Raw genomic sequence first — 20,530 nt, forward strand, 5'->3', positions numbered from 1 at the left:
CTACGTAAAGATGATAATTCTGCAAATAACTGCAATTGCAGGTTTCAAACAGAGATGGCGACAAAGAGACAAAACTTACAGACTGCAGCTTTAAAATACTAACAATGCATTATTCATATGAGATTTACAACATGTAAATCTCTGTGAAAATCTACTGGTGAGCTTTCACCTCCCCCTCCAAGTGGCATGTTGTTACTAGTATTATTATTCTTGAATTTAATACCTAATGTAATTAGTGGTGTTATTATTCAGTAATTACACAAATTAGATGTACATTTCAGACATTTTCATTAAAAGCTAACTGAGTGAAAACATTCAATTTAAATTCATATATTACATTATGTAACATTTTTGCCACAAAATGTAAAATTACTGTAAGATGGCCTCTTTACATTTTGTGCTATGACAATTAATTTAACAAATGGTTGTATTTATTTCCCTTAATAACACATTGGCTAATGCATCATCATCCTGCACATGCTAAATGCTTATTGTTCTTAAAGGGGGCATCCTCCCCCATCTTACCACACCTCAGACAGAAAACAACAGATAGAAAAAAAAATGTTGATATGCTCGTCAGTGTCCGACATCTCTCATCCCCTACTTCACAGATCAGCATCACATATCAGGCCTGTTTTCCCCCAGGACCATGAGGTTGTCAGGACAACCAGTGTGATTCTGATTCCAAGCAGCTAAGAGAAGACTCCGCCTCAAGACAGCAGCTGCTGCAGCCATCAGCCAATCAAAGGTGAGCAAGAGAGAAAAAGATGACATCATAGACAAATTAGGGCAAGTTGCAGCAGGTCTTTGTTTGGTGTAACTGCCCGCAGATTAATAATGAGTAGCCTGGGATAAAGAGGCGACTTGTCTTGGTGTTATGGACACACACACTCACACACACACACACACACACACACACACACTCAACTGAACAATTCATTACATATTAATTAGTCTCAAATGCAAGAAGAGGTTACAATGTCATTATGCCTTTATTTTATTAATGTTTGTTGTATCTTTAGCCAGCTTGCAATTTTCTCTAAATGTTTCGGAAATCTTTCAGAAGTGATTTTTGATTATTTTACACATTGACAAAAACACACTGTGGTACTTGGGTACAGTGATGTTATTAGATAGTAATACCATGTTTTTTGATAGCATGGTACCGCATGATTATCATATGCATATACGATGGTATTTACATGATACTCCATCATAGTGGTGCCCATAAAAACAAGACAAACAAACATCTACTTAAAACTAAATGTTGTAATAATGTGCTAATACCATGATGTTTTTATTATTATTATTACTGATGTTTTTACTCTGCATGAAACTGAGTGTGAAATTTAAAAAAACAAAACAAAACAAAAAAAAACCCTACCTTGCTTTCACTAGTCTGTGAAACAGCAGATCCAGTCTTTCTGGCTGCTGCCCTCCCCCTCTCTCCTAGCAGCTGCCTTTATTAACATGCAGTCCCTTGGCCAATAAGGCTGCGAGGGCTTTGTGACATCACAGGCTAGGGAACAGTAGGCAGGCAGTGAAGCAGGCAGGCTGCCGACTAAAGCCAATGAGTCCAGGTTTGGGGGTCAGGAACCGGTCTGACCACAGAATGGAGAGCCTGTGCGTACAATAGGTTTCAGGAAAATATGCTGTGGAGGATGTACATGGAAAACAGAAGGAGGCTTCCACGGATACAGCCAGTGAATGTCAAGACATGTTTCAGGTGAGTTGCTTCTCAAGGGCTCTTTTTTCTGTCTGCGATGACTCGAATACGGATGAGGGAGAGAGAGAAAGAGAAAGAGAAAGGGAGGGAGGGAGGTGGAAAGAGGGAGGGAGCGCTTTTGCTCGGCTCTCAGCATACGGCCTTTCTAAAGAGCAGAGGAAAAGGAAGATGACGGAGGAAAGAGAGAGAAGCTGTGTTAATGCATTGTGTCGAGGAGATGCAGTTGCATCCTGGGTGCTGTTGCTGCTGTCAGCTGCCCCTGCCCATGCCCCATTCCAATGGCAAAATGCATCTTTGTTGATGCCACAAATTAACGTTGTGGGTGTGTGTGTAATCATAGAATAGCAGCAAATGTGGAAACAAAAAAAACACTGCTATTTTTTGCCACTGAAATTCAAAGCTGCATTTGTTTCTATGTGGATGTAGCCATTCCAAATGATGAATCTTGGTCCTTGTTCCATTGGTGCTACAGCTGGATAGATGAAGAAAAGGATGGATGGATGGATGGTTCAGTAGAGAGACTGATGTCATTGGTGGTCGGATATGACCTTTTGTTAGACAGCACATGTCTGTTTTTGGGTCTTTTATATAGAACGCTTCAGAATGATTGATTTTTACCTCTGCCAAGCCTGCGCAGATGCACAAGAGGCCACACACACACACACACACACACACACACACACACACACACACACACACACACACACGTTGGTCTACCTATCATTATGAGGACATCCCATAGGCGTAATGGTTTTTATACTGGATAAACTGTATATTCTATCCCCCTACACTAACCCTACCCCTAAACCTACCTGTAACGGAAATCTTGCTGCATCTTTACATTTTTACTTAAAAAAAAAAAATTTTTAGTATGTTTTTAAGCCATTTTAATTATGAGGACTCAGGAAATGTCTTCATAAACCACGTTTATGTTGTAATACCAGTGTAATACCCATGTCATTTTACAAATGTGTGTCCTCATAAATCATATAAACACACACACACACACACTTTAGGACTCAGTATACAGCCAATTCTCTCCTTATAGAAGTATTTTTAGATATAGAGTATCAGAAACAAAGAGCAAGGACCAATGATCTGTGTAGCTCCTGATTGGAGGGAGGATGGCATTGTGGGGGATTTCATTCATTAACATATGTGTCCTGTGGGATAGGGGTGTTATGTGTGTGAATGGTGGAGTGTGTGATCATGTGTTGGGGCTTGTACACAAAGACCTGCCAGCTAAACTAGTTATGAGGTAATTAGGGATGCACTGGCATAGGAATTTTGGGTAGCAATTTATTGTACAGTGTCCTTGTTATACATGTTACATGTAGTTAGTTACTATAGTAACTACTATACATTGTGCATAATTACATGCAATTAACTCTAAACCACACCTTAATCCTAACACTAACCCTATAGTAAGTACATGTTGTTAATTCTTATTACTCAGTACTTATATATATATATATATATATATATATATATATATATATATATATATATATATATATATATATATATATAATTACACTTTAACAAGGGCACCTTAAAAAGTGTAACCATGTTTGGCCAAAACTGATAACCAAAAATTAATATAAGGTCATGGTATAACCTGCATCTTTTTTCTTGCTTTTTTCTATTTCACACTAAAATCTAGAATTTTGTGAAACCACACATCACAACATTATAATATATAGTGGGAAAACATTTTAAAGTTACATTTTCTAAGGGTGCTTCAGTTATTGTATCTGCCGATACAATAGATACTCTTAAGCTTTTTTGGAAAAAGGTTAGTTTTAGGGCAGCATCAAAACAAATGTAGAAAAAGTGGGAAAAAGTGATTATGCATCAAAACATAATGTATAATATAAAAGATAGATACCTGCCATAAATGACTATACTGATTAAGTTGTAAAAATGGTTTTATCTGCTTCTAACTTCAACTTAATCAACCTTGTGATTAAGTAAATAAATACATATTTCTGTCGACTGCTACCAATATATGTGCATCCCTATATATCTCATTTACACCACACAGCAACAGACACTACACCACTTCAAGGAAGAGGAAGAGATCTTATACAGAGAATGTAATGCTTTGGATGTGTGTGGGTTTTTCCCTCTCTTAACACTTAATTTGTTTGCTGGTTCATGTTTCTGTGTGGTTCCTGTTTTATGCGTTCTTCAGTTTAACTACAATTTCAGTCTACGTTTCTCTTTTGGAGTTTTTTTTTTTTTTTTTTTTTACTGAAGTCGAAAGTATATAATGAGCAAAAGAAGCCAGGTCAGCACAACCATATAACAATGAGATGTGAGCCCTATGTATCTTTGTATGTGTGTCTGTTCTAGATGAGGTTGACATTAATGATTAGAACCTAAACCATCATCTGATTCAGTTGTTGTATCTATTCACACTATGACATTTGACCTCCTCTTCTTAAATTGAGAATATTGCATCTACAGTTTTCATTTCCAACAAACTGGGCTTTTCACAAAGGAGTAAAACGGGCAGAATTTCTTTAATATGTTATCTATATTTGTTAATTGTGGCTTTATATTTCTCAGTTGTGACAAAAAAAAAAAAAAAATCTCATATTCATTTTTTTATAACTGTGACTTTTTTTACCGTAATCAAAATTATGCCTGAAAAACAAAGAATTGCATCTTTAGTTTCTCATAATTGCAGCTTTTTGTTTTCAATTGTGAATTGTCAAGGTGCTGATAAAAATCAAAATGATTTAAGTATCTAAAAATAAATAAATATGTTAAAACATTTCATACTGTCAACAATCACTGGCACACATTCGAGCACTTTTTACTGTTGATATCCCTTTTGCTTTTGCAATATTGTCCACTTTGGGCCTATTAGCTCTGGCAGCCATAAGCTTGATCCTTGACTATTAGAACACTGCATCACTCATTCATAGGCCTCTCAACCGATTCACAAATTCACAGCAGGGTCCTGATTAGATAGCTATTGTTTTCATGACTAAGATTTTAAAATGTACATGTAAACATTTGTCAGACATAAGGTTGCGGTGAGGCTGGAGCCTATCCCAGCATCACAGGCCGAGGGCAAGAAAACACCCTGGATGTATGGCCAGTCCATTACAGGACTAACACACACGGACATGCACACTAACCAACTAGTTCACATACACCACCAATTCACACTACAGCCTTTCAAATGAAATCAAATATATATATATTTTTGTCATTAACCTGATCAAAACCACATTCTTAGGCGGTATGAAATCAGATTTTCTGAAATGCGCCGTCTTAACTATCAAATTTTCAAGTAGTTTTTCATCAGTCATCATATAGTGAACTATATGGCTTTTGCTTTATTGTGCATAGTGTTTATTTGTGGGCCAGATTTAATGAATGGGGCAAATTAGAGTGAGAGGGCAATTCCACAAATGTGCTGATGGGAGTGGCAAGTTTTGCGCGTGATCTACTGCTGACATGCAAATTAAAGAACACAGACGCAGTCATATCATTTACATAATGACCAACGCAATCTACCAAGAGCAGTGAAAATTAGCGTTGGGTCGCAAATAAGCAGAGCTGATGCTCATCAGGTGTGGGTCGACACAGGCACAACTTGTTACATGTAATCTGACAAAATTGTTGCTTGGCAAATGAAATGTTTGGATATTAATACGAGTGGAAAATATTTTCTGCCTTCTACCATGCGCTCTCTGCGGTGTCTCCTCCTATAGCAGCAACAATTGCAGCCATGTCGCAAACTGGGTTTAGACATGCTTTTTTGGGCGTTACATAATGGCGCAAATACCAGTAAATTTAGGTAAATCGCATTGCGTGATTCATTTAAATACTCTCCTGCCCTAAATTTTGTGTCTGAAAGGGAAACTCCTACAAATGCATATGCAAAAAGGTCAGCCACAAAAACAACTTAGTCCACCTTTTCAGCGCTTATTTTGCACTGCGTGTCTTTAGTAAATCCCGACAATAGTTTTCTTTTGACGCCAAAAGATGGCCCAGTATGTCTTGCCCTAGAATCAAAAATTGAATTTACCTCGGCATAGTTGAATAACAAGAGTTCAGTACATTGAAAAGACATACGTTGAGTTTCAAACTCCATTGCTTCCTCCTTCTTACATAAATCTCATTTGTTTAAAAGACCTCCGGAAAACAAGCGAATCTCAACATAACACCGACTGTTACGTAACAGTCGGGATCATTAATATGTACGCCCCTGATATTTGCATATGCCAGCCCATGTTCAAGGCATTAGACAAGGGCAGCCAGTATTAACGTCTGGATCTGTGCACAGCTGAATCATCAGACTAGGTAAGCAAGCAAGAACAACAGCGAAAAATGGCAGATGGAGCAATAATAACTGACATGATCCATGATAACATGATATTTTTAGTGATATTTGTAAATTGTCTTTCTAAATGTTTCGTTAGCATGTTGCTAATGTACTGTTAAATGTGGTTAAAGTTACCATCGTTTCTTATTGTATTCACGGAGACAAGAGCCATCGCTATCATTTTTAAACCCTTGCAGTCTGTATAATTCATAAACACAACTTCATTCTTTGTAAATCTCTCCAACAGTGTAGCATTAGCCCATTAGCCACAGAGCATATAGCCTCAAACTCATTCAGAATCAAATGTAAACATCCAAATAAATACCATACTGACAGGAATCGATGCATGCATGCAGCATGAATGACGAACATCTTGTAAAGATCCATTTGAGGGTTATATTAGCTGTGTGAACTTTGTTTATGCACTGTATAACTGCACTTATAGTCGAGAGCTCGGGAGGGCAGGGAGCGAGAGATTTAAAGGGGCCGCGCAGCCTGAATTGGTGCATAGTTAATGATGCCCCAAAATAGGCAGTTAAAAAAATTTATAAAAAAATCTATGGGGTATTTTGAGCTGAAACTTCACAGACACATTCAGGGGACACCTTAGACTTATATTACATCTTTTGAAAAGATGTTCTACAGCACCTTTAAAGTAAGTTTTTTTCTTCTTCTTCTTCTTCTGTGATTAAGGTTTAATCTTTAGTGGTGCTCCTTATATCTCTATGTAACCCTATGGAGTTTGTATGTGTCTAATGTAGCAAAGGTCAAGATTTATTGGTCTGGAGATTTTGTGAATAGATTGGCCTGTGGATACTGGACACAAATATATGTGTAGAGTGAGTGATGGGACTGAAAGTATATCTGTGTCAAGTGTGAAGATGTGTGGTGGGGGATTTTCCGAATGGAAGGATGATTTTTGGGCTACAGCCTAAGTATTTCAGCAGCTTGTGAATGTGTGCGTCAGCATACATATAACTGCTGTCTGTTAGAATTGGGGGCGGGGGGGTCTGTTATGTATGTTGTATACATAACTAAAAAGCATGTTGTTTGTCTTGGGATGCATCTGTTCATACATGTATGTAAGTCTCACTTCTGCTTGGCTCCATAGAGGAAGCTTAGGGGTGGGTGATATATATCACAGTTTATATATTTTTATTATTATAAATAACAGAGGTGCAAATAACAAACAATAGGACTAATATAATACACACTCTGGGATTTTTTTTTTTCTACTCAAACACTGGTTGAGCCTGTTAGGTCATGTTTTGGGGTAATTTTTTCTACCGTTGGGAAGTTTTTGTGTTACTTATCTGTTAGGCTAACGGCTGCTGGGTCAATCTCACTGACAGTTGAAACAATACACCCCTCCCCCACCCTCTGTCCTGACAACCCAGCAGCAGCGTCACTACAACCCAGCTGTTGAGTTACAGAGCGAGGGCCTTTTGCTTCCTCCTCAGGACAGAGCAGTTTTCAGAGCTGCTGAACTGGTGCAATTCTTTGGTGAAATATAAGGTTTGTATACATTTTAATCTAAAACTCTTTAAAAAAATGTACGCAACACAGTATATAGTGACAAGATGTCAGTCAGCTAATCACGTCATTCATGATGGAAACTCCTTTTGCCTTGAATAAAAAAAAAAGATTTTATTTTTTATAATACTGGATGTTAAAATATGTTTCTCAGAATTCTGTACTGTTTGCTTATAGGCAGGTTATAAGGAGATTTCAGTAAAACAGGCACAGGAACTAGCACCATTTTGGGGGGAAAAGAATAACAAAGAATGGTTGATTACACTTGAAATAAAATGTTACTTTTAAATGTTGAATTTTTATTTCTAAAATGTTTGTTAAACAAGTTTAAATGTTGTTTATTTTGTATAGGCCTACATGTATAAAAACTGTATAAAATATGCTATTTAGAACTGTATTAATACAAAACAAAGGTTGTGTAGTGTTATACACAAAACTTTAAAGGATTTAAGTTAATCGAGAAATATTAACACATGTATGAGATAAAAAAAAAAAAAAAAAAACTAGTATTCCTGTAAACTAGCATAAATCAACCCATTACACAGGGTTTAATGAACAACCCAACATCCATCCATCCATTCTCCAAACCACTTATCCTCTAGGGTCATGGGGATGCTGGAGACTTCTCTGGCCACAGAAGGGGGACACCCTGGGCAGATGGTCAGTCCATCATAGGCCTCACACACACATTCACACCTACAGACAATTTAGTGTCTCCAAATCACAGACGTTGCAGTAATAAATAACAATTAAACAATTTAATTTTCAATGTCATCAAATATAAACAATCCATTTAATTTTTTGGCACACAACATAGCAGAGGTTTACAGAAACATTTACAGAAAAAATAGTATATTGTGTAATATTCCTAAAAAAAGTTTTAATAAACTGGATTATAATTGTTATTATTCTACTGTAATATATCTGTCATAATTTTTTCAAATTAAACCAAACTGAAGACCTCCAAATTTCTTTGTGTATCTGACAAAAGTTTTATCAAATGAAATGGTGAAATGCTTCTGAAGTGAACTCTTAGAGCAGCTCTGGAGATGAAGTTCATGTGGAGTGTCTTCATGTAATGAGATGACAGATGCTGCGAGCATCACGCATGCTTGAATATGTGTAGTAGATGAAACTTCACCATTCATATTCAGACTTCATATTTAAATAGCATTCTTTTTGTGGTTTAATATTTACATACACTAATCCAGGAGTGTCCAAACTCTGTCCTAGAGGGCCACTGTCCTGCAGAGTTAAGCTCCTACTCGGCTCAACACACCTGTTATGATACCTGTCTCATTTCCCAGTATTGTGTTTAAGGACTTTTATTGTGTTTCATCATGCATTAGTGTCCTGTCGGGTTGTAGTCCCTTTGCAGTTCTTTTGTTCATTGGTTTCCCTTGTATCCCCAGGTGTGTCTTGTTTCCTTGTTATCTTGTTAGCTCCTTTATAGCCCAATGGTTCAGTCAGTGTTTGTCATTTGTTGTCTTTGCACTGTTTGTAGAGTTTGGGCTTTGTTTCTCGCTTGTTTTTGATTACCCCTTTGTGTCTTTAATAAATACGGTTAGCAGTTAGATGCAGCCTCTCCTCTTCCCTGCATAAACCGTGACAGAACCTGCATGGACATTTCTAGCATGCCTAGCAAGACCTTGATTAACTGGTTCAGGTGTGTTTAATTGGGGTTGGAGCGGAACTCTGCTGGACAGTGGCCCTCCAGGAACAGGATTGGACACCACTACATTAGTCTATGTCCAGATTTGAAGTGTACACCCCTACTTTTAATTTATTCATCCAAATTTTGCAAAATTTTGTGAAATTACATGTTATACAGTAAATTCCTTTTTTATGACTTGATCCTTTTTATGACTTGATCCTGCTTTCGTTGTTTGATTAATGACATATACAGCAGCAGGTATATTAGGCTGCTGCCACTTTAAGACCTAATGCACCGATACAATATATTGACACCTTTTACTTTCACTTAAGACATAACCAGCTGAGTTGAACATTATCCAAGAAGAGCATTTCGATGGTTTTCTGTGTATTTGACAAGTGCAATAAGTCATGAAAAATAACTGATTCAAATTTGAATTTGCAGCGAGGTAAAGGCAACACTATCTTTAGACTTGGCCTCAGGCTTTGATACTTCCTGTTAAACAGTATTTGCTTTCAGTCATTTGGGTTTGTTCAAATGTACTAGTTCTCCTAATAGTATATAAGAAGCATTGTAATTTTGTAAAAAGTGTGTAACATTGTTAAGCAGTCTAACAATTTGCCCTAAAACTTTGCCGAGTGTTATGGAATAGCTGACCAAGTTGCAACACTACTAACTTAGCTACATTTTTCAGTAGCACTGCAGGTTTTTTTAGATACTTTTATAATAAAGTAGCTTTTCCAGCAAGTAGTTTAGTGGTGTTGCATGACATTACTACATTGCTATTTTTGTAACATTGATGTGCAATACTTGCAGCTTTATAGCTGAGTGATTTGAGACACTAATTAAATATGCTTGCCTAAGTGTCCACTCGCTCTCTCTTATATGAAACAGAGCAGACCAGAACACATGCAAGCAACAGTGACAATGGAGGCCTACATAGATAAGAGATTGTGTTAAGAGATTGTGTTTTCGTGGTGAGAGATTGCTCAAAACGGTGCATGTGTTGAATGCCTGTGTATGCGTACGAGTCAAGTGAAGTATACTTTGTATTCACCACACTATGTATTCACTTTACTTTCACTTTACAGAAAATGATGCACTGTAAGAGTGCCTCAAACAATGGTACAACACTGGCTAAAACACTGGACAATTCCACATGTGTAGCCGGGACTTTGAAAAATGTGTAATATGCAAAAGTGTTACCCAATCATAGCGGTGGGTGTTTACTTTCAAGTCTTGAATGCAGCATGCCTATAAAAGTGTTTCAAAGAGAGGTTCAAAAATAGAATAGAAAAAAGCCTATTACTTCTAAATGAGAATGTTTGATGTAAAGATCTTTCTGACATTATGACCTCAATGGATTCTGATTGGCTGTCAGTGTATTTTGAAAGTGGTTCCAACAGTATCATTTCTCTGTGCCGTTATAGTTTGTGGTGTGCACTCTGCTATTCTTTTATATTTAGAACCATTTTTAGAATTATATCTTTGTCATTATATTTATATTTATTTTTCTTGGTGTGAATGGGCGTTTAGCCTGTCCTCACTGAAGGGATGAAGGAAACAGAACGTTCTTATTAAGAAGTTGAGAATGACGTCTAAGTTCCTCGCCACAATTGAGTGCCAAGTGCAAATGTAATTATGGAACATATATTGCTCAAAATTGTAAAAATGTTAATTAGATCTTCAGAATGAGTTTGAGGCCAAAGAGACAGAGAGGGGCAGATAAACATACAATATTCTAGTTACCCTGAAAACACATTGAGGTTTTCTGGAGTGTGCGTATTTGTGTGTATGAAATGCACAGGAAATATTGTTATAAATCATACAATCACCTAAGCCAAGTGTTAAAAATCATTTAAAACACACGCAGGGCACTGAATATATTTGCCACTGGTGTCAGAGCCTGAGGAAATATGATACACACAACCACACACACACACACACACACATGCAAACCCAAAGTGATCCTCTTCCTCACTTCACTGGTCAAATTGTCGCATTTTATGCGCGCGTCTGTGTGCCTTTGTGAGGTGCTAGTAGGGCCCCAGTTGCTATACTGGATTAGCATAGAGGATTGAGTGCCATCTGGTAACCGCCTGCAGAGAGAGACAGAGGGAGAGACAAGCATTTACACACTCTCACATTCTCTACCTGTCTGCTTCTCAGAGAGTGTACTAGGGCTTTTTCTTCTATTGATTTATTCATCCTGTAGTCAATTTCTAACCCTAACTGTGTGGGGGTGATAAAGAGAGGCACTGAGAAAGCAAATTAAGTAGGTTATATGAGTGAAGCCTCTCTCTCAGTATCAGTGTGTGCTGTTTTTTGCCTTCACACAGTGTGTGGAAGACACAGGAGACATGTCTCATGTGTCATATCAAGCATGCTCTTCACTTCAGTCACACAAGTATACTTACTCTTCTCTTCACTGACACAACTACATTTTTGAAAAAACTTTATTAGGAGCAAAATTGTTGGTCATTATTTGTGAAAAATTATAGATTACAATGTGTATTTTATATGACTTTTCACTTATGTTTAGATGATCCTAGTTGTAAGTGTGTAGTAATTCAAATTTCTATGATGTTTATACAGTGTATATATATATATATATATATATATATATATATATATATATATATATATATATATATATATATATATATATATGATGTTGTGAAATTGGAAAGATATATATATATATATATATATATATATATATATATATATATATATATATATATATATATATATATATATATATCTTTCCAATTTCACAACATCATATTGCTATCATATTATATACATTTTAACAACTGGAACATGTGTCCTGCAACGCTTCAATAAAACATTAAGCTGGCACTGAAAATAATAAGAGTTATGTGAGTGTGAAGTATTGTAAAGTATGTTGGTTAGTTTCTAGTGAGATGGTCAATGAGATGAGCAATATTAGCCTAGCCAGCATCAGTATGGGGTTAATGAAATATTAGGTTCCATCTGTTACTATGTGTGTGCATGTGAGTTATGTGTGCCAACTTTTGTTTTATATGCATATTCATTTTTGTCCATCTGGGTGAGTGAGAGTGTGCAGTAGATGGGAGCATCTTTGGTGAGGAAGGTTTTCATTAGCCTAAGGGTGGTTTAGCTTTAGCAGACCCATTTGCTGCCATAGTTTTTGTCAGTATTAGAGCCATCTCAGCAGGGAGTCTCAGACACTAACTGACCCAACGCCATCAATACTGTCTGCCAAATCCCAGTTGGCCACCTTAGATTTTTCTACTCATATTTTGCCCTATTTGTATCCTGTTTGTTATGTGTTTTGCATATAAACATTTCTACAATATTCTGCCTGTGCTTTTTTTGTTATACTGTATCATAGTTTGTCTTTTCCTTATTAAATCTTTCACATTAAAACCTAAATTACAGAAGAGGGAGCTTACTTAAAAAAAATGATGAAAAATTACCAACAACATAGTGACTACATTTGTTGTTAATACTGTGAAACCATAATAATAAAACCATATTTGCTTTTAGATAGTCATTTGATGCTGTGGCTAATGCCAAGTTATGTCAGATTTACCAAAGAAGAGATTTTGGTAAAGATGTGGTGAAAAAAGCTGCTTAACTCAACCTAGTAGCCAATGGTTGTACTTGACAAGCCTTATCCTGACAGAAATTCAGTATTTTTTTTTTTTTTAATCTTCATTCTGGGTGGAGTGTACAGTATCTTACATTTTATTTTAATCACTGAAATCACTGAAAGCATTAGGACTTGTGGAAATATATATATATAATGTGTGTGTGTGTGCAATTGGTGGAACCTGTAGCCATTTCAAGTGAAGGGGTTCCAAAGTGAAGTATGAACATGAGAATAAATTGGGCACAGAATGTAGTATTTGCTACTTCGTTGTAATTTAATTATTTCTATAGTGAGATCTCTGCAATATTATTTATTGACTGTTTTGTGCTTTAGAGCTAAAGATAACTATGAATTGTTCCTTGTTTTGATAAAGATTACAAAGCACTTTCTCTGATTTATGTCGTTTACATTTACAGGATGTTATTAATTTGTAAGCATTACTTTAGGTTTTAACCTTACCTATAGGTTTTCATTCTGTGATGGAAAGGTTTCAAGACAGAAACCTTCAGATTTTGATGTAAAATATGTTATTATCAGGTGACAATGACAACAAACTGTGTGAAGCAATGCTGTTAGTTGTGCACAAAGTGGTTATAAAATGGACTGGAATTTTCCACGTGAATCTGTGTGTGTGTTTGTATCTTTTCCAAATCTGTGGCTTGTCTTATGAGCATTACTTACTTACAAAGGAATCCTTTCTTGCTCTCTTTGTATTTAAAGTGAGGGAAGAAGAGAAGATGAATTTGTCCCCCATCCTCAAATATGAGCGAGAGAAAAAGAGAGAATGATAGGTGGTTCCTCATTTTCTCACTGACCTTCAGAGAAAGGGTAATGACTTTTGAGGCGTCATAAAGGGCAGTCTGGTGGGATGCTGCAGGCTGTATGTTCAGTGTCATCTGGTCTATTTGTATATCAAGTATACATGTACGCTCGGGCAGACAGTGCATAATAAAATCTAAAAATGTACCATATCAGTGTAGACAGCCTTTTAAATGAACCTTTCTGAAAATATAACTTTTAGCAGAATTCTGAATGATAAACCTTAAAAAGACCAAATGTAGTTATAAATGAATTCCAGTCCAGATTATGTAAAGTAATTTGCTCTTTTTTGTATGGTTTAATTTAATTATAACTGTGTAGCACTGAATGTGTTTTCACACTGAATGTGCTGTCACAGTAGTTCTGATTTACCTAATGACACCATTATAATGCAAAATTAGGTTAACAAGTTGACTGTGTTAAAAGTAATGTAACATATTTGATCTCATTTACTATAAATAAAATCAACCATGAATATGAATTTAATGAATTTAACCAACGGATTCAAGTAAATGTTTCTAAAGTTAGGGTCTGTGTGTTAAAATATTTCAATGTCTGTTCAAACTGTCACAATCTGAGTTTAGTTTTCCTGTTTTCTTCAGTTGCCATGGTTATTCAATGTATCATTGATTATCACACACCTGGTCCTCATTACGTTCATTAATTCATGTGTATTAACAGTTTCTTTAGTTCATTGTCTGGTGTTGTCTGTGCTCTAGCATGCTGTTACATTGCCTTCACTTATTTGGATTATGCTTCATTGTTGGATTATGCTCTTTTGTTTTGTTTAATAAAGACTACACTGCATTATAGATCTGCTTTATCTCACCTCATCTTCCTCCTCAGCTCAGCAGTGACAGAACACCAGACTGCAGATAATATATAGATCTTGCAGCTAAGTTTTTTGCCCTTGCCTGTGAAAGGCTAACTATATTAGAATATACTGCTCATTTTGGTCAGTTAGCCCAGTGCTCGTTTTTGGTCAATGAGACTTTGAAATCTTTCTGGTTGGAGCAAATTATTATAGCCTGCTGGACTTACCTGACATGAGGGAGGGAATATGGAGAGAAGCCATTCTCCAGTGTCTGGAGTATTCATACGCCTTGTTGATTTTGTCCACCGTGGATAAAGAGCCTGAGCTCACCACAGACTGAGGGACAGAGCTAATGTGTCTATCATGGACCTGCGCCAAAGCCAGTGCCCACAACGGAGCCAGATCCTGCAACCTCATCTATCCCATAGACAAAGTCTGCTGACCAGATTTGGTGGATCTGTATGATGAGGCCCTTCCTCCTCTGCTTGTTCTGTCTAGCTTCAAGTGTTCTTCGTCGCCGCCGGTTCCGCCCAGCTCCAAGTCTTTGTTGTCGCCGATGGTTCAGACCAGCCTCAAGTTTCCTTCGTTGCTAATGGTCCCTGCAGCCTCCCATTCTGTCCTCCTCCAAGTAAGCCATCCAGTTCCTCTTTGTCGGCTCTGCTGATCCCGTTCAGCTCCTCCACCATTGACTCTACCAGACGAAGCTGTAACACATCTAGCCTCCTGTTCTTCAGCTCCACTATGGTTTGAAGATACCCTGGCTCTGCCTCGGTCCTCCAAGCCCATAGCTCCACCTCGATCCGTTGACATGTCAGCTCCACCTTGGATCCTCGCTCCCATGGCTCCATCTAGGAACGTCCTTGGTCCACCTTGGTCAGTCATCACTCTACCTCTGCCACAGACTTCCGTCCTTCGGTTGCACCTCGTTCCTCCAGCCCTTTGGCTCCCTGTCATGCTCCTCTTTCCCTCTGGCTCCACCTCAGTCCTCTGTCACCATGGCTCCATCTCGGCCACTCGTCACCGCAGCTCCATCTTGTCTTCCTCGAGTGTCGCTTGGTCTCTCGGTCCATCTGACTTCTGCCTGGGTCTTCACTGATTATGCCATCACCTCTGTTGTTTTAGCCCAGGACTCCACACAGGCTCCTCCCTCCATCATTTCCATTGTGAATCACCATAATCCTGGTAGGCTTCTGTTGGTCTCCTGTTCCTTCTGCTTTGCCTTGATGGTCTCCTGCTCCGTCTGCTCTGCCTTGGGTGTCTTCAGTTCCTTCCGCTCCCCTCTGCTGGTCTCCTGCTCTTTCTGCTCCACCTTGGGTCTCTCCACTTCCGTCTGCTCTGCTCTGTGGTCTGATGCAAGGTGTAATGTAGCTACAGGTGTAACATGTGCTTTATAGCTACAGTTAGCATCAAGCTACACATGGTAATTTAAGCTTTTATTCAAAACTCACTTTAAAGTACCATCAAGTACCATCAAAAACTTGCAATATCATGCAGATTTTGATTATAAAATGATGCGAAAATAAATTATTTGTAGCTTTTATAATAAGCAAAATGTAAAACCAGCTTAGCATTTTTTAACATTCTTACATTCTTAAAATATAAAAATCTAAAAATACCTCCAAATCGCATGAAAATCACATACCAATCATATACTGTCTTAATTAGGGGTGTGCAAGACTAGTTTCATATTTGAGTAATCATTCTGCAATAACTAATCGAAAAGTTTCATTTATTTTATTGAAATTGAATTCAAATTAATTCCTGTTAATTATGTCAGTCTGCTAGTTTATGATAACAACCTTTACGATAAAAAAACAAACAAACAAACAAACAAAAAAAACCGACTGTTCTTTGAACTGGCTAAAAATTTTCTGAATTTAACAGGCACAATAGCAAAATGCCACTGGCAGCAAGGTCAGACACATGTTATAATTTGTCATCTGCAGTAAAAGATCAGCTGGAAGACAGTGATTAACACCCAAATGATTCATTCCTGTCTGATCGCTATTACATCACTTGCTATATTAGGTTCACAGATGCCCCAGAAAGCAAGATGATATTGATAACAATTTTGAGTTTTCATCCATAACATAATTTTGGTTGAGATTGGCATTTCAGTATGCGGCATCAGCTTGAAATTTTGATAAAAGCTAAAGCTGACAGCACACATAGGTGGTGGCATTTAACTAACATTGATTTAAAGTTGATGACCACAAGATCATGCAAGTATTTATTTATTTATTTATTTATTTATTTATTAATTTATTATATAATGCTACTTGGTGTTCCCCAATTGGTGGGGCATTTTCAAACCATATCAAAACAGTCTTGAAGGGCCAAAATAATTAACCAAAAGATATTTGGTTAGAGCTTCTCCAATATCCTATTCATTACTGCATGTATTGTTTGAAGTTTTTGAGATGTTATCAGCGTGTTACAGGGGCTGATCTCTCTCATTACTGATCAGGTCACTGGGCTATTGGCCTAAATCTGTGTGCAGTTCATATGGAGCAGTGACAGTCTTTTCTGTTGGGAGGGTTAAATATGGCCGCTGTAGAGTCTCCTTATCCCCGACTGTAGCATTAAAACTCTGACCTATTTAAAGCTGAGCACAGACCAGTGAAGAGAGAAAGAGAGAATATGAGAGAGATTCCGTGCATTTCTCATCTCTCCCTTGATGCATTAGTCTTTCCTCTCTGTAATATCCTTTTGAGGAAAATGAGCAATACAGAGACCACAGTGATCTGAAAAGAAACACATTAAACCATAAAAAATCTTCAATGTTATGCACATTAACTGTGTTTAAAAATCTATGAGCTGCACTGCTGCCCATTGCCTGCATACTGCAGACAGCTGCTTAACTGAAATGGAACCTCAGAAATGATTTTGAAACGCTCTACATAGTCAGCAAATCTACACATCAAATAGAAGACTGTTGATTCTAATATTCTGATGTTAGCATATTGCTAAGCTAACAGCATGGTGTTCGATAGGCATTGCAATGTGGGGTACAGTATCTCACACAGTGTGTTCTGCTCGTCTATTGCACATTGTGGAAAATTTAGTAGGTTGCTCAGGTATTTTGTGTACCAAATTTGGATGATATACACAGTATACAAACTGCAGAAATACTACTATAGTGGTAACCTCCCACTCTCTCTGATCAAAGATTAATGCTTTCCTCAGTGTCTAGTTTAATTTGAATGACTAATGTTGCAGTGGCTGTCTAATTTCACCCTGTATGTCTCCTTCTATGCCTTTTATTTGTCTGCTGCTGCCATGTAATGTCTCATAATCTCCTACACCTTCTCTAGGCATATTTTGCAAAGTAACTGCTCACAGAACCCTGAAATATAATGCGGTTTTGTTTGTTTGTTTTTTAATTGGCCATCATGAATAGTTTGCAAGTCTAGGGCCCTATAATTTCCGCGATCATAGAATCGCGGACAGAATCGCGGAATCCAGTCATAAAAACGGAATTTACTATATAACGCGGAATGTCACGGAATTTGTCACATTTTTGATGAATGAATTAAAAGCAGGTCAGTACACGTAAATTAAATCGCGATATAGACTAGTGACTGTGAATATTAAACCGCAAAAAGACTATTTAAACATGAATCCGGCATGCCTGTGTGACTCTGAAATGAATGATGCGGAAGCGCAGTTTCATTTACCTCACACCGCCTCACACACAATCGCACGGGCGCACACACGCTGAAGCACATGCGACGCTCGCATTGTTTTAGTCCTCTGTCGCTTCACTATATGAACGCACAAATTCATCTCCAGAGCTGCTCTGAAAGTCACTTCATCAGCATTTAACCGCTTCGTTTGAGAAAACTACCGTCATAAACACAAAGAAACTCAAAGCTCTAGGCAAACCGTCAAAATAAAAGTTCAATTTAACTTGACAGAAACATATTACTGTTGTACAGTAGAATTTAGATAAATTAATTTAATAATAAATTATTAAAATATATTTTGAACAATAATCTCAGTGTTTCTTCCCTGTTTTAATTTTAACAGTAAAGCTCTGTTGTGCAGCACATTGTTTGACAAAAAAAAGTTTAATTTCAGAAAACGGAAAAAAAAAACGGAATCCAGAAAAATTAAAACGGAAAAAACGGAATTTGGGAAAAAATAAAACGGAATTTGGGAAAAAATAAAACGGATTTTATAGGGCCCTACAAGTCACTCTGCAGGATGAGATTAATATGCCAGTTGGAAGAGGTTTTTCTTAGTAGTTCTTAAGTTGTTTTGTTCTTTTGATAAGCCTGAAAAAGTGAATGTTATTGTTGTTGAGAAATATATATTCATCAACAATTGTTACATAATTGTGTTCCTCCTTGTCAGCTCAGCTAAGGATGATACCCATAGACCTTAGTCAGGTTAGGCACCATATTGAATTTTACATGAATGAAAACAAGGCTGTGAGGGATAGATTTACCGTCTTTACAATGGCACGCACAGTATAAAGCTACTAGATCATATAATTTTCACAAATCATGACTTTCAAAACTGTTTTATGAAGTTTTTGTATAATTTTTGGCACAGTGACGTAGCATCTGATGGTTTAAGTCAGACAAAATTTCTAACCAGCGTGCACTGCTTCAAGTCAGATGGCTATCAGGCTGTGCAGCATTTGAACACTTGAAACATTTTCTGTTTCAGGTATGATGCTGTAAATTAATTTATGCTGTTTAGTTATACTAAAAGACTGAGAAAGTATTTCTCATGCTGAGAGATAAGTATGTGTGTGATGTGTGTATGTGTGTTTCCTTTTTTAATCACTTTATCAAGGCTCAAGGCTAAATCAGCATTTACTTTGAGATGGCATAATGCAAATGCACCAATAGTTTCATTCATAGGATGAACCACCTGATGCAGCTAAAAAGAATTGTTAAAACTTGGGAAACTTGGGTGTATTTTTGTGTGTGCTGGGCGTGGTTTATTGCTCTCACGGGTAATTCTCATTCTGTGAGACCTCTGGTTTGGCCAGAAAAACGACAGTTAAAGAGTCAGCACCACACCTTACTGCACAGCAGAGGAGAATACACACAAACTGACTCCATGCATGAATGAGTTCATTGCTATTTAGAAGTTTCTCATGCTCTATATTCTTTTGTCATTTGTTAAATTCAAATCAATCAATACAATGTCAAACAAATCAATACCTATCAAAGGTCAGGAATTCTGGGATTGAAGGAAAATATCTGTGTATTGCATTGAAACCCTTACCACTTTTCAACAAAATAAAAGGCAGGGATGTGGCCTGATGGATGACGCATGTGCTCTTATTAATTTCTCTGTGACATTATCGTGGAATTCAATATATATATATATATATATATATCTCCTAAATATTACCACAAATTGAAATATTAAAATTACTTACATTACAAAGTGATATTATTATTATTATTATTATTATTATTATTACTACTACTACTACTACTGTATAAAATACATATTGGATACTGATTGTCTCCGACTGTAACAAAAAACACTCAATGTCAATATGTCACTTGACTTGGTGAGCAATCTATATAGTTATACAACACATAGCAAGTTTTATTATTCATTAATTGTATGCCTCTGTTTCCTGCTTTATAATGGAGCAGCATAATGACAGAACAGAATAATGTTGTATTTTGTTTATGCTTGTGGTCAATTTTTGTATATCAAGTTAACAACATCTACTCTACTGGCTGTATGCAAAACAGATGCTATGAGTTCAAAACACCCTGTACCCTTATATACCTTATAAAACAAATACAAGTACTTTGATGATGCTTCAGTGGTATCAAATGTAATACATGGTAGTTTGATATACCATGTACCTTGGTGAAGAGCACTATACCCATAATCTTGAAAAGAGATCAATTAGGGATCTTTCAGTCTGAAAAGATGTTAACATGGCAGCATGAAATGTAAGCAGCAGCAGTTTTAAAGAATTGTGAACGACATAATTAAGACTTCCTACACTTTCGAACTACTTA

General features: G+C 36.9%; 1 protein-coding gene across 3 annotated transcripts in view; it reads left to right on the plus strand.

Annotated features, from left to right (window-relative positions):
* The first annotated feature begins 634 nt into the window (after nt 1–634).
* LOC125267742 (serine/threonine-protein kinase PAK 3) overlaps nt 635–20,530 on the plus strand; it is a 57,614-nt gene continuing 37,718 nt past the window's right edge. For 2 of the 3 annotated variants that reach the window (XM_048189660.1, XM_048189662.1), the window contains exon 1: nt 1,472–1,726. The gene's annotated coding sequence lies outside the window, so the exon portion shown is untranslated. Of the gene's footprint in view, nt 749–1,471; nt 1,727–20,530 lie in introns of those variants that run through there. The other variant, XM_048189661.1, reaches the window with a different exon arrangement.

The sequence above is a fragment of the Megalobrama amblycephala genome, linkage group LG4 (genome assembly GCF_018812025.1).
Source record: "Megalobrama amblycephala isolate DHTTF-2021 linkage group LG4, ASM1881202v1, whole genome shotgun sequence".
Lineage (NCBI taxonomy): Eukaryota > Metazoa > Chordata > Actinopteri > Cypriniformes > Xenocyprididae > Megalobrama > Megalobrama amblycephala.